Here is a 14,189-nt window from a genome sequence, read left to right as displayed (position 1 = left end):
ATAAAACATTGTCTAGTATACAAAATTTTGAAGCTTTCATTTTCAAGAATCTCTTTTTGGTTCTGGATAACCCTGGAGGAGCTTGGAGGTTTAACAATACATAAATTATATCAGCATACCAAGGTGATTGTAATAAGGCTTGATTGATCTGTGGAGTCACCATCTCCTATTTGTTATCCAGTTCATTAATGTCAAGGGCTTGGAAATTGGTTTCAGTCATTAATTTAGCTAATCCTTGTCCTTTTATCAGCTTTTTTGGCTTAATTTCAATGTCATATTCCAAGATGTTAGCTATCCATTTGCCCCTCTTTCCTTCTATTCCTTATTGAGTTAGAATGTCTTTGACCATGGCATTTGGAACATAAGCTACTATATGAGAGTACAAGATATAAACTTTGGAATCCTTGATAGCTTTCACAAGGGTGTAAGCTTGTTTTTCCATGATTTGGTACTTGAGTGGAGCATCTCTTAGTGCTTTTCTGAAAAAAGCAATGGGTTTCTCACATCCTTGATCATCCTTTTGCAATAGGATAGCAACAATACTATGTTCTGAGGCAAAGGAAAAGATCATGAAGTCTCTATCAAACTTCGGGCTTGTGAGGACTGGTGTTTTGATTAACGCCATTTTGATTTCCTCAAAGGCTTGCTTGGCTTCTATTGTCCACTTTACTTTGGAATCTTTCTTCAGCATGTTATTCAACAATCTTATTAGTTCAACCAAGTTGGGTATGAATCTTCTTAGGAAATTGATCTTTCCTAGGAAGGCTTGCAGTTCATTGATGTTCCTTGGGTGAGGCACTTGGAGAATAACTTGTATTCTGTCTGGGTCAATTATGATGCCATCTTTTGAGATTATGTGACCTAAGAGTTTTCCTTCTTCTAGGCCAAACAATGATTCCTTTGGGTTTAATGATATGCCATGTTTTCTGAAAATTAGGAACACTTGTCTCATATGTTCTAAATGTTTTTGATCTAATTTGGAAAAAGCAGTGAGGTCATCAAGATATATGACTAAAAAATCATGAATCTCTTTTGCAAAGGCTATGTCTATTACTCGTTGAAGTGTGGCCCCTTCATTCTTAAGTCCAAAAGGCATTTTTACATATTTGAAGGTTCCCCAAGGTGTTGTGAAGGCAGTTTTATCTTGATCATCCGGGTGAACTAGAATCAGATTAATGCCTAATAACCCGTCTAACAATGAAATCCTAGAAGACCCCACTACCGTTTGTAAAATGTGATCCATCTTGGGCAAGGGGTAATGGTCTTTGAGAGAAACTTTATTCAGATTTCTTAAGTCAACACACAGTCTTATTTCTCCTGTTTTCTTCCTAGTGGGAACTATATTTGAAATCCATTCTGAGAATCTGATGGGTGCAATTATTCCATCTTGATACATTCTTTTGACCTCTTTTTCAATGAGAGGAAGGAGGACTGGATTCACCCTTCTCAGCTTTTGTTTAAAAGGCTTTTGATTTTCTTTTAAGGGTATTGTATGCTGGATGACTGAAGTATCATAGGATTTGAGGTCTTCATAGCTCCATGCAAAGACATATTGAAATTATTTGAACAACTCAATGTATTTCAGTTTTTGGTCTGGAGGCAAGGCTTTGGACAATTTACCATCTTAGGATTTTCTGTAGTTCCAATATTACAATCATCAATTTCTGCGTTCAATGGATGCATTTTTGGCTTTCTTAGAATATCATTTGAATCGAAAATATCTTCTAGAGGAGTCAAGCCTGTGGGTAAAAAATTATCTTTCAACTCAATTACTTCAGATTCTCCCTCAACAATTTCATCAAGGTCCATTTGTTTCAGCTCTTGCAAATTTGTGTTGGTAAAGGTTGTTGGATGCAAAATGTGATTTGCTACTTCAGCTGATATATTTTTCTCAATTTTGTCTATTTGTTGTTCTTCACAAGTGATGCTTGTATCTATGTTTGTGCTTGAAAATTCCTCTTTCAAAGTCAGGAAATTATTAATTTGTGTGTCATTGTCAAATACCTGCCAATTTTTGAAATTGTCTCGAACAGCAGGTCTGTGTTTAATCTTAGCGGTAAAGTGATGGTTGGGCTCGAATGGCAGCTTACAAGTGCTGGAAAATGTTGCCAAACTATGTGCATGTAAATTGTGGCTTCTTGGAATTTTGGTTAGCTGAAATTCTAAGAAGGTGTCGAGTATTTCAGTTGTTGCCCCTCTATAAGCCCTTAGCCTGAGATCGTTTGTCACAAAGTTTCCCTTCATCTGTTGGATAATCAAATCTGAGTCCCCTAGAATTGAAATCTTAGTTGCCCCCAGACTTCTAATCAGTTTGAGTCCGAGAAAAAGGGCCTCATATTCAGCCATATTGTTTGTACATCTAAAATTCAGCCTATATGCATGTCCTTCAGCATGATCATTTTGCATATAGTGTATCCAAATCCCTGCCCCTGCTCCTAATTTATTCACTGACCCATCAAGCTATAAGTACCATAAGATTTCTTGATTGTAACTAGCATTAGGAGTCTTGGAAACTGTCTTAATGGGCAGAGTTGGATTTTGTAACTCATATGGTATGCCTTGGTTGTTTGTTACATCAATCAATTCAACAACTTTTATACCTTGAGCAGTGGATTCTTCATTTATGTTTCTTGCTTGTGCTGATTCTAGAAACTTGTCATCAGTTTTGGGACGCATTTCAGCATTGTATAAGATGAAAGAAGCCATATCAGAATGCATGGAATAAATGGGAAAGTTTTGGGGCTTCTCTTGACTACTGACCACATATTTCATCAATGTTTCCCGGTACAATCTCTTTGGCTGGCCAAAGACTGAAATGGTGGCATAGGACATGTCTAGCTGCAAAGATCCTTGGATTTTTGCACCCCAAGATCTAGACAAAAGCATTCCATACTTAGGTTGGATGTCAACTACCACTACATCCATTATAATTGTCTTGGCTGGGTATTGCACTAGAGATACACATAAATATTGATCAGGCCTAAACACCTGACCTGGCTAGAATCAAATAAAAACAAGTCTTTGTATGGCCTTGTGATATCTAGGTCCAATCTTTCCATCACAGACTTAGGCATCAGATTATGGGAAGCCCCTGAATCAAACATTGCATAATGTAGTACTTTGTCATGAATGTTTAAGCTCACATAGAATGGAGGGACTCCTCCATCTACTGTTTTACCATTTACCTCAGGACCAAAAATTAGTTCTGGTTGGTCATCTAAAACATTCACTGCATCTCTATTCTCTGTTATTTGAAGTGACTTGCTGATTTGTTCTCTATAAACCTCATGTTTAGCCAATTCGGACAGTGGAATGGCTATTTATTTCTGTTTCTAGGTTGAAAGGCTTTTCCACTTGAATTTTTGTATTCCGTGCAGCAAGGTTTTCCTTTTCTGTTGTGTTTTCAGTAGTTTTTTCTTCATCATGAGTGTTGTTATGAACGAAATCTGTTTTAAAGTTGCCTTCAGGAGAGATATTTACCTTTTATTTTGGATGAAAGGAGGTGGATGGCTGATTATTTGATGGCTGTAAGTCTCATATGTCCTCAACCATGGGTTCCTTTGGGTTGAGGTTTGTTTTAGCAAGGATCTCTGTAGGGGAAATTTTATCCTTTGCTTTCTTAGGCTATTTGGTATCTTTCTGCTTATTGGGTTTAGGCACATCTATTGTTCTACTTCTTAATTTGTATTGTTTGTGAACCTCATAGACAACTGCATCATATCCTTCTCTGAAATCAAATGATTCTCCGGATTTGGTTTGAAATTGGTTGAAATTATGAGCTTCTTGGTCATCTTGTGTTAAAAATATTTGTTGTTCACTGTTTAAACCCATTAGGTTGATTTGAGTGTCCTCTGTTGGCTCACTAGAGGTTGAAGCTTCGGCAAGTTCTCTTGAAATGGAGGTCTGATATTCTAGTCAGGGCCAGCCTTCCCAGTGTTAGGATTTTGATCTTTTCTAAAGTTTGGATTTCTAGTGGTATTACTTGGTTGACCTTCCCAAGAGGATTTTCTTTCAATAGTTTCTACTCTATCACCCAATATATCCATTCCTTTGATAAATGCATCTAGTTTTTGCTCAAATGCAGAAGGCTCTTCTTTGAAGGGAGTCCTTCTTTTAGCTCTAGCTCAAGCTCTTTTAGAGATCAGATTGGCCTCTACATTGACAGCTATGCTCTGCATGTCCTCTAGGCTTGGAGGAGCTCTTTCCCTTGGTTGTTATGCCATGTCAGAATCAAATCCATCAGGGAATTTGATCAAGGCTAAGCCGGGTGGAGGTCTAAGGTTTTGAGGAATAGAATTATACACATTATTGAATCTGGCACAGTAGTCTTGGACAGTTCCTTATGGGCCTCTTTTCAAGCTTTCATATTCAGATAGGATATGCAATGGGTCCTTCTTATTTTCCCATCTGTTCAAAAATCTTTGGTAAAGGGCATCTGGATCAACAATTTTGTTTGCAGCAAGTGCCCTAAACCAGGTCCTCACATCACCGGTTAAACTTTGAACAAAAAATTTCATTCTGACATCATTATCATCAATTTCATAATTCTCAAAGTAGTCCATCATTTTATTAGTATGTTGTTGGGCTGTGTAGGTGCCAGTACCATCAAAATAGGTGATTTTTCTTTGATAATCTTGAGGCATAGCCCATGGATTTTTAGGTAGCTACAGGGGAGCATATCGGTTTGCCATGTTAATAGGTATAAATGGGACAGCTGGAAGCACATGGATAGCAGTTGAAATAAATGGAGTAGATGGAGGAGTGGAAAAGATGCTTTGGAGTGATGATGGTGAACTAGAAGAAGCTACAACAACAGTAGAAAAGCCTGCTACTTTTGTGGGAGTAGGATTGGATTGGGCAAGGTTCTGCTGAAATGTATCAAAGCTTAAATCAGCAGAATTTTCTTGACTATTTTGGCTCCTACGTTGCTTAGAGATCAAGTTGGGATTTTCAAAGATAGCTGGAGGATTTGGATCAGGATTTGATCTTGTGTAACGGGTTTTCTTCTTTGGAGCCAACTTCTAAATATGTTTTTGTTATTTTCTAGAAGTATTGGAAGAACACAAGTTTTGAAGATATCTTTCTAGCAAATTATAAATTGTGAGGGTCTTGAATTTTCTTGAAGATATTTTGAAAATAAGAGGAAACTGATCAAATTTATGAGACAACTGTTTAAAGCCTAAAGCTATACTAGAGATAGACTGAAGCAACTTTTATTTACTCTTGTAATTGCAGAGCAAAGACAGTTTCAAAGGCTACCTGGCTAACTTCACAATCCATTTGTAGCTTTAGGAAATAAACAACAGTAATAGACACAGTCATTCATATCCCCAGTGGAGTCGCTAATGATGTTATCACTCAGGTTATTCCCCAAAAGATCTGAGAAAAGGGAATACGACCGAGGTAACCACTAACCAGTCTTTTAGATGCAGATTCTAGCCAATATGTAGCTAGAGAGGGCTCTCTCTTTATGATTTAGCTTTGTTGTGTTATATGTTAGGCTAGTTATGAAGCACAAGTATTTGTTGGAAATTTGGATGGAGGGTGACATTCAATAGAACAGGGCTGCAAGGTATGAGAAGTTCAGACCATTGGGTTAATGGAGTCAATGATAATAAACCTCTGGGTATGGTTTCTTTGACAAAAGGAGGAACTGCAGAGCAAGATAATTAAACATGGAACAATTTTTCAAGCTGGAATTAGGTGAAATGATGTCAGGGAATGAAAGGCAATTAAGAATCTTTCATTATGCTAACAGAGGGAAAGTGAGTAAATATTACCAAGGAGCAGCTAAGAATTCCTTAATTATATTCAGGGTGTAAGAACTAGGGAGACAGGAGCAGTTAAGATCCTGTCTATACTAGTCCTGAAGAAAACATAAAAAATGACAGGAGTTGAACACAGAGTACAACAAAGTAAATTCTGGGCTATTCTTTTTTCCTGTAATTTAGGGTATGATATGTAAATGATATATAAAACATAGGAACAATAAAACATGAGTTAGAAAGTCTTATTGATCCATAAGATAATCCAAGAATTTTGCAACATAGGCTTCTGCTATTAATTCCATAACGAGAAAGTTCATCAGCAACGCATTCTAGCAATCTTTATTCAGAGGAGTTCTCAAATTTACAGCGCAGGTCCCAAATGATATTCACCAACCAACCCTCAATACATCTATAGAGGAGGTATTTATACAAAAAGAGTTACAAAATATCTCATAGAGAAAATATCAAGCAATAACTTTATCCATCTACTTCTTCAAAGGAAGTAAATGTCATTGAAAACAGAGCGCAATGAATGTAGGAGTAATTTCCGTTGTACTGGCTGCCTTAGGTGGTTTGATATATTTGAATTTTTAACTCAACAAGTCGGCTGGTAGCTGTCACTTTAATTTGCGTTCCTGCGTTGCTGTCCCGACCCTTTCATCTGTGTATGATTCCGCTTTAACGCATTTTGGTGTGACTTCCTTCCTCTGTTGTTTTTCACTTTTATGTTGTGTGGCACGTGCATTGAATTTGATTAAATGCAGATGATCAAAAAGAGAACTAAAACTACATTGGTAAAACCTCTAACCTGCTCTACCACCATTGGTCTGTTGTCAACTGGTGTCTTTGTAGTTTTACCAATATCTCATCAGCTTTAGTATACCTGTAGAAATTGGGTTGGACTTCAAAAAGATGTGTTATTTCATGCTCAATATAGAACAAATTTTCCAACTTGTCATATAAGCTCTGTCCAGAGGGAGGTACTATGTCCTCTGAAGTGCTTGACAATGTTGTGATCTGATTGGTAACATATGTATTCACCCTATGAGCATATTGTTCATGTGTCAACAACCTTTAATTGCTGGTTAACAAACTGGGTAGGCCCTTTTGCTGCAAGACTGTAAACTTTTCTGTAAAAGCATTTATTTCTATCTAGATCTCTTGACACTTTCTCTCCAGATTTTGTATAAAATTCCTCATAGTCAGCACCCTTTTAACTGTCAAAATGTTACCTGTCCTATCCCTGATATCTAGAGATGCTAGTTCTTCTTTGGTGTGAGTGTTCAAAAAATTTATTAATCTGTTGGCCTCCTCGGGCATGTTTCCCAATAATGTCCTGGCCTTTTGAATCTCTATTTGGGCCATTTCTATCAATTCAATTTGCTCATGGATAGTCTATATTGATCTCCATTGATCAGTGATGGACTGGCCAATTTTAGTCCACATAATTGTTTTGATTTCTAATAGAGGTTTATGAAGAGTAAGATCTTTCTCCAAGGATTTTACCTTATTTTCCAAGGCCTTTACCTCTCTTGTTTTTTCAGCCACAATTATTTTATATTTATCATAGCTTACCTTTAACTTGGCCAGTTTCTCTTTGGCTTCCTTTAGCTCTGCCATTTGGAGTTCTAATTCCTTTATTTCTTTCATCATCTTTTCCATGCTCATGTTGGTATCTGGTATTGTTGTTGTTGCTGCTACTAAAGTATCTGTGACTGATGTGCCTGTTGTCGATGCTGGGGCACTGGGAGGGATTGTTGTTGTTGTTGTAGGAGGAGTTGTTTCTGGTGGCGGGGAGGTCGACACTCCCTGCTTTTCTTTCATTGCTTTCTCCAATTCCTGATTTGTTTCTGCTAATCTCTCATTCATCCTCATCAGTAAACCCATCATGTCCTCCTCTACTTTCTGCTGAGCAAATTTTTTGGTTTGTGGGTGCATTGTAATCAGCAGCTTTAATTGCTTTTTGAGGGCTGCAATATCTTCTTCTTTCTTTTTTATTAAAGCCTGGATGCCTTTGGGATCCTTGGGATCATGTCCCATCTCAATAATAATTTCCTCCAAGGATTTGATCCTATTATCCTTGGTTAATGAGGAGGCCTTTTCCAACTCTAATTGGGTAGAGGTGTTATGTAATGAATTTTGCAGTTTGTGAGCTAATAGTGCTTTGTCTGCCAAGGTGGAGTACACCATTTCTCCGGTTTGTTTATGTAATTCAATCTGGTCCATTGGGTGGATGTATTTTGAGAGAACTTCCAGATTGGTCCTGATATAATCAGCAGCTGATTGTGGCTGCTGCATTGTGGGCCTGAAGTGACTAAGGGTCATTTTTCCTTCTTTTATATCGTAAGCTGCCATTAACCTTTGTTGATTTGTGGGGGCCATTCTCAACAACAGATTATAAAGTTGGATCCTTATTGGCTCATTTCTAGCCTTTATTTCAGTAAATGATTTCTTGATATCTGAGCCTTGCTTACTCTGTTGTTTGCTTTGTGGCTTAGTGGATGTGACCTTCGCACTATGCTGCCTCTCTAGCTCTTGCTGATATGAGCTAGTTGGTGTTTCCAAAATTGGAGGAGTCTGTTGTTCAGTTCTTCCCTCAACTCTCAGGTTGCTTGTTGTCTCTACCAAGAGTTCCTCTTCAGAGTAAGGATTTAACCTTTGCCTCTTTTCCCCTTGTTGTTCTGCTGGTCCACTTATAGGTGTGTCTTCTTGCCTATCTCTTTTCCTGCCTCTTTCCTCATTTAGAGGAATTTGTAATACAGGGATTTCAGGTACCTTTGTTTGTCTTGAAGGACCTTGCCCTTGGATTTATTCCTTTGATGTATCTCGCTGGTCTGCCATTGTTTCCTGCTCTGAATGCAACACTTTTTTGCCTTTGGATGTCCCTGCAGGTGGAGTACTTTCTTGGGAAGGTTGTTGTGAAGTTGTAGCAAATGATGTTCCCGCTCTAATGTGTTGAGGCAATTTGAAAGGGACCTGTCCAAAAGAGTCTAGGTCAAGTGTTTTTTCAAGCTCTTTCATTTATTTTTCCAATTTCTCTTCTTCAGCGATCTCTTTAACTAATGTGCCTTCTATCCATTCTTGTTGGTTAGAATATTGCTAAATTTCAGGGATTTTGTGGTGAACATATCCTGTAAGCTTGTTTTTGACTTTTCTATAACTTATGAAATGTTCAGGGTCATATGGTGACCAATGAAAGCTTTGTTTCAGCATAAGTTGATCCTTTAAAATCTTATCAGCCTCTTCCCAGGCTTCCCTTTTATTGAAGATAAAAGGGCCCAATTGATTTCTTATCTTGAGTTGTGCCCTTTTCCTAGCACCATAGAATTGAGTCAAATCTAAACTAATAAATTGCTTAAAGTATTCCAGGGCAAACAGTCTCATAGGGACATAATTTGGCAGCTTGTAGGGAGATAGTTCACAGCCATAAATCCTGATCACTATGTGATTTTGGTAAAAATACCAGTCACCTATACTGTAGTCCTTTGAGAGATGAAAAATTTTCTGCATTTCAGCAGAGAGCCTGGAAGGAGGAGTTGTCATCAACAAAGAAGTGGCTAGATATATGAATAGGTCAATGAACTGACAATATGTATAAGGGGAGTTATGGACTTCATGGAATACTGAGGACCAAAATATGACAGACCTCCTTTCTCCTTTGAGGTCCAACTTTCTAAGAGGAATTTGAAAACTATCAGGTTGATAGTACAACAACAAATGATATATTTAGGATGTGTATTTGAACACTCTTTCTCTGTCCAGGCTCATGACTTGCTTGTGGATCTTATTAGCTATGAAGGTGGCATAATCATATTGGATAGCAGGGGGCTGTCCTAGAGTAAATATGGACATCAACACTAAGATAGTTTCATCAATATACTCACTGGTTTTGAAGCCCAAGATATAGGAAATCATATCAGTAATGAATATACCAGCTTCATTGAACCAGACTTGATTGAAAGGAGGTGGCTGCCTGGGCTGGCTTTCTGGTCTCATGAATAATTGAGCTATTCTGGTTATCTCTGAACTGGGCAGTTTGGCACCTTGTTCAGGCAAGAATTTCATGGTGAGAGGGGCCAGAGGCTGAGTTGGCTTGAAGTGCAGCATCTCATTTATGGATTGAGGAGTAATATAGAAGAGCACAGTCCCAGATGGAGCCATAACTGCTCTTTGTGTGGGGTCATAATTTTCACAGCATAAATGGATGAGATCAAGAAGCACATTTACTGAAGGGAAGTAGTAGATGGGCATGTTGGACTCCAAAATTCCAAAGACATCAATATTGCTTCTGTAGATATTCCTAATTTCACAAAAGGCTTGCAAGTGAGGCTTGTCACCCATCATATCCTTAATTTGGAAATCCCTATCAGCAAGGGGCATCCATTCCAACTCTTTATGTGGTGCGTTCAAGGGGGCAACATTCAGGGCCACTGGAGCCTCCATTTTCAACAATTTTTGATGACTTTTCTACTTGGAGTTAGAGCTCTTGCAGCAACAGCAGGTAAAATGACAGTTTGTGGGATTTTATGCGGAAACTGCAGACCAAATAGGCTTGAATTTTAGCTAAATGGGCGATTTTTGCAGAGGGAAATACAGTTCACAGGATTTCTTTAAACAAATGTGTAAAACAATGACTATAATGCAGAGGTTTGTAGGCAGCACCGCGTTTTAACTCGAATTTTGGTTATCGAGGTGATTTTTACAGAGAAACTTGGAAAAACAGGGTTTATGAACGGTTTTCGGGTAAATACCTATTTTATGGATGCTAGGTGCGAAATGCAGGTAGAAGACCGAGTTGAGGGGCCGAGCTACGGAGTGAATTTCCCTGGGTGGCAGACTGTGCAGCAGAAATGGCATTTTTAATGTTAAAAACCATGTAGAGCTTATGCAGAAAAAACAAAGACAAATGGACAAAAAATGACATTTAACGGATTTTTAAGAATTTTTTTTATTTTGGCGGGTTTTTAGCATGCTTTGGTCGGGTGACGTCAGCATGATGTCATCTTTTTCAAGTAGCGGGGGTACAGAAGCTGACTTGGCGTTGATGTGGCGGACACGACGGGTGACACAATGGTGAGGCGGCAGTTGACGTGGGTAACGACATCAACAACGGGAAATGAGGGCGGTTTATGGTTTCATCGCACCGCTTTATGTACTACGGTGGTTTTTGGCAGAATGGACGCGATACAACATGGTGGCGACACTTAGACTTTGTACGACGGTAAAACCACCGTTTTCCCGGAGCCTATCTTTCGGTCATCGGAGGGGTCACGATATGCATACGGGTCGTTGGGTCTACGTGGTATGATCCGACGGCATGCGGAAAACAAAGCATGGGGGAGGGCTAGAATATGGGACCCGCACGATATATTTATTGTTTAACAAGGTTTTTGTGGGGTTTTGTAATGTATCCAAATTCTGGGTTTACGCGGGTATGGCTATTCATTTAACGAGATGTTAAATGAAACCCATGGTTTATATGCGCGCGCAGGGAAGGGTTGTCCACAAGGTTTCGGGTAAACCTTGGACCCCCCTAAACATTAACATAAAACATTTAACATATGGCTTTAATAAGCCTGGGGCGGGATATTAGATTTTTGGGGTTTTTGTATAAGTTTTATATATAATAGGGAAGGGGAAAACTTTATGTAGGAGTTATATAGTAGAGTTAGGATGTCAATATGAGATGGTATGTTTAATCAAGGCACTAAGTTAAATGAGTACAACTTAGGCTGAGGGAACAAAAGGGATCCAAGTCATGGATTTACAAAGACTTAGCTCAATGGAAGAAAAATATTTTTACACAAGAAATGTGGCTTCCTTTGCCTAAGAAAACACAAAGTTTTACTTAGTTTTTCTCGTAAAATGAAATAAACTAGGACCACTTGAGCAAATCTCAATGTCCTTGAGGGGAAATTAGTAAATGTTCTTGGAGGAATGTCAGGGAAATTAGTCACGCTCTAATTGTTTTGCAGCCACCTTGCTATGGTGCTTGTGATGGCCATGAGATAGATCATTTTCAAAAGACAAAACTGATCACAAACTTGCTTCTGCAACATCCAACTGCCTACCCAGCCTAATACACCTAACATTTTTTCTTCTTTTTCCTTGGGTGCATTTGAGCTAGAAAACCCTTTCTCTCTTGTTTTCTTTTGACTGCCCTCCTATCTAAGTCTGTCCTTATCTCTTCCAGGGGCTTAGATTTAGCTGTTGAGCACCCTTTCTTCTCTACATGACTACTGATCTACTAAGCTTAAACTGTTTGTACAGACCTTATCCTCTAGTTCTTAAAACAAGAAATTTAAACATGGGGAGGCCAAGATTGAGCTGTTGGGCCATCCATGAAGGGTGACAGAAGTCACTGATTGCATATTCTGAACTTGTTTGCAAAAAATAGGATAGTAGTGGCATTTTGACTAGCCACTTTCCTGGTCTTTCCTTTGGGGTTCATTTTCTTTCTTTCTTGACCAATTCATTCTTTTTCCCTTTGATTATTCTTTTAGGGCATACCCTCTTTACATTTTTAAAATCTTTGATTTTTTTGAAAATATGGAACCTTTTCAGCATGGAAAGGATGATCATATTTGGCATTTCCACAGTCAATCATGAAAATATGGCACCTATTGGTATAGGAACCTAACAGGGCACACGATGTTTCGCATCCGTTAACGAGTTCAAAACAACAAGGGCTCGGCTATCTTTCCGCTTTTAAAGGGTCAGAAAAGAGCTTGAAATCAGACCCCCCATTTTATTCTCTTTTATGAGTCAAAAGGGAAAAATACTTGTCAATCTTTTCATACAAGTTTAACGAGTCGAGAAAAGCGTCGAAACGTGACCCGTCATCATCATCGAACATCCATCATCTGTCACTGCGCAAAAACGTAAAATGCATTATCTAGTTCTTGAGGCAAAATAGGTTAAAATATTTACAAAAAACTAATATTTTCATGAAAAACTAAATAAAAAGGAGAAAAGTAAATATATTTTTACCATTTACCATGTTACCTTGCTATGAAGATGTTTTACTCAATTTTTCCCTAATTGTCCCGGAGCATATTGTGAGAGACCCGGGAGGTCATTCACCGAGCCGCAGGTAAGAGCCAAGGCCCTGAGCTTCATTTTCAAGTCTTTTATTCCTGTTTTTAACCATTTTTAGGTTTTTTTAGGGAGGCTTACACCGATCGAGGGTAATTAACATGGCCTATCGCACCGTCGGTGCAAATTTATTTAAAACAGGTGTGCTAGCATCATGAATAATGAAAAACCCTATTTCCTCACAAAACAACCGTTAAAATTTGAAACTTATGTGCCAAACATGATTGTTGACTCAAATCTATGGCTTGTGCAGGAAGGAATCACTGAAAATGGTAGATCGGGAAGAACGGGAACATGAGGATGTGGACACCCACGCACAGAATGATCTAAATTGCTTGAAAGATTTGAGGGCTTGTGGGCTCCTCAAATTATTTCTCACAATAGGGATGCGAGCCCAACCTAAGTTGCTTCGGTACCTGATTAGTCTTTGGGACATAAATCAGGAAATATTTTTCATTGATGACCAAGAGTTGGAGTGAAACTTGAGATATATAATTCATTACAGGACTATCCCAAGAAGGAGAACTAGTCAACTTGTATGGGCCACAGCCAATTGGGGCAAGCATATTATCCTCGTTGTTTGCTGAACATTGCCTTGAGGCCCTCAAATCCAAGAGTGGAAAGATTGAGATTTCCACTGTTCAGGATTTGACACTGAGAGTGCTTATGTTGACCATCAACAGAGTGGCAGGGTCCCAGGTAGACATGAGACCAACAAGTCAAAGTTCCTATATGTTATCGATTGCACATCACCTACGATCTTCAAATGGGCAGAGGCCATGAAGATCAACATAAAGTGCTAGCTGACCAGAGCTAAGGCGGGGAATCTGAAGCAATTTTGCTTCGGATCTGTACTCCTGACCTTTTTCTTGGAACAGGTGCCATTGTTCTAGTATCAGTTGACTGAGATAGACCCTCCCATGCCACGTGAGCTACAAATGGCCTGCTAGAGTCGTTTGATGCCCAGGATCACTAGGGGCTAGCACATATCGTACAAACCTACATTCTTTTCATGGCTACGATGAAAGAAAAATGTTGTGGAGGACTGGCCATACAGTGGCACCAACTTCCCTGGAGATCCAGACATGCCACTACGATATGGAGAGGATTTTGACGATGAAGGTAAAAAATCAGTTTTTGAATGTTGATATTTTTAGTTTTTTTTGGTATATATGTGCTTATAACATTTCTCTTGTTAATGCAAACATTGGACCAGAGCGGCGTAATGGGATGTCCCCAGTAGCCAGGCGCGTCACCTACCCGATTGATGTTATCACTCCTTATCAGAAGGGGAGTGACAATAAGGAGGAGATCGCAAGGAACCTT

This window comes from Pinus tabuliformis, chromosome 9 (genome assembly GCF_031772625.1).
Source record: "Pinus tabuliformis cultivar Carrire ecotype Pingquan chromosome 9, CPIR1, whole genome shotgun sequence".
NCBI lineage: Eukaryota > Viridiplantae > Streptophyta > Pinopsida > Pinales > Pinaceae > Pinus > Pinus tabuliformis.
This window is presented reverse-complemented; position numbering follows the sequence as displayed.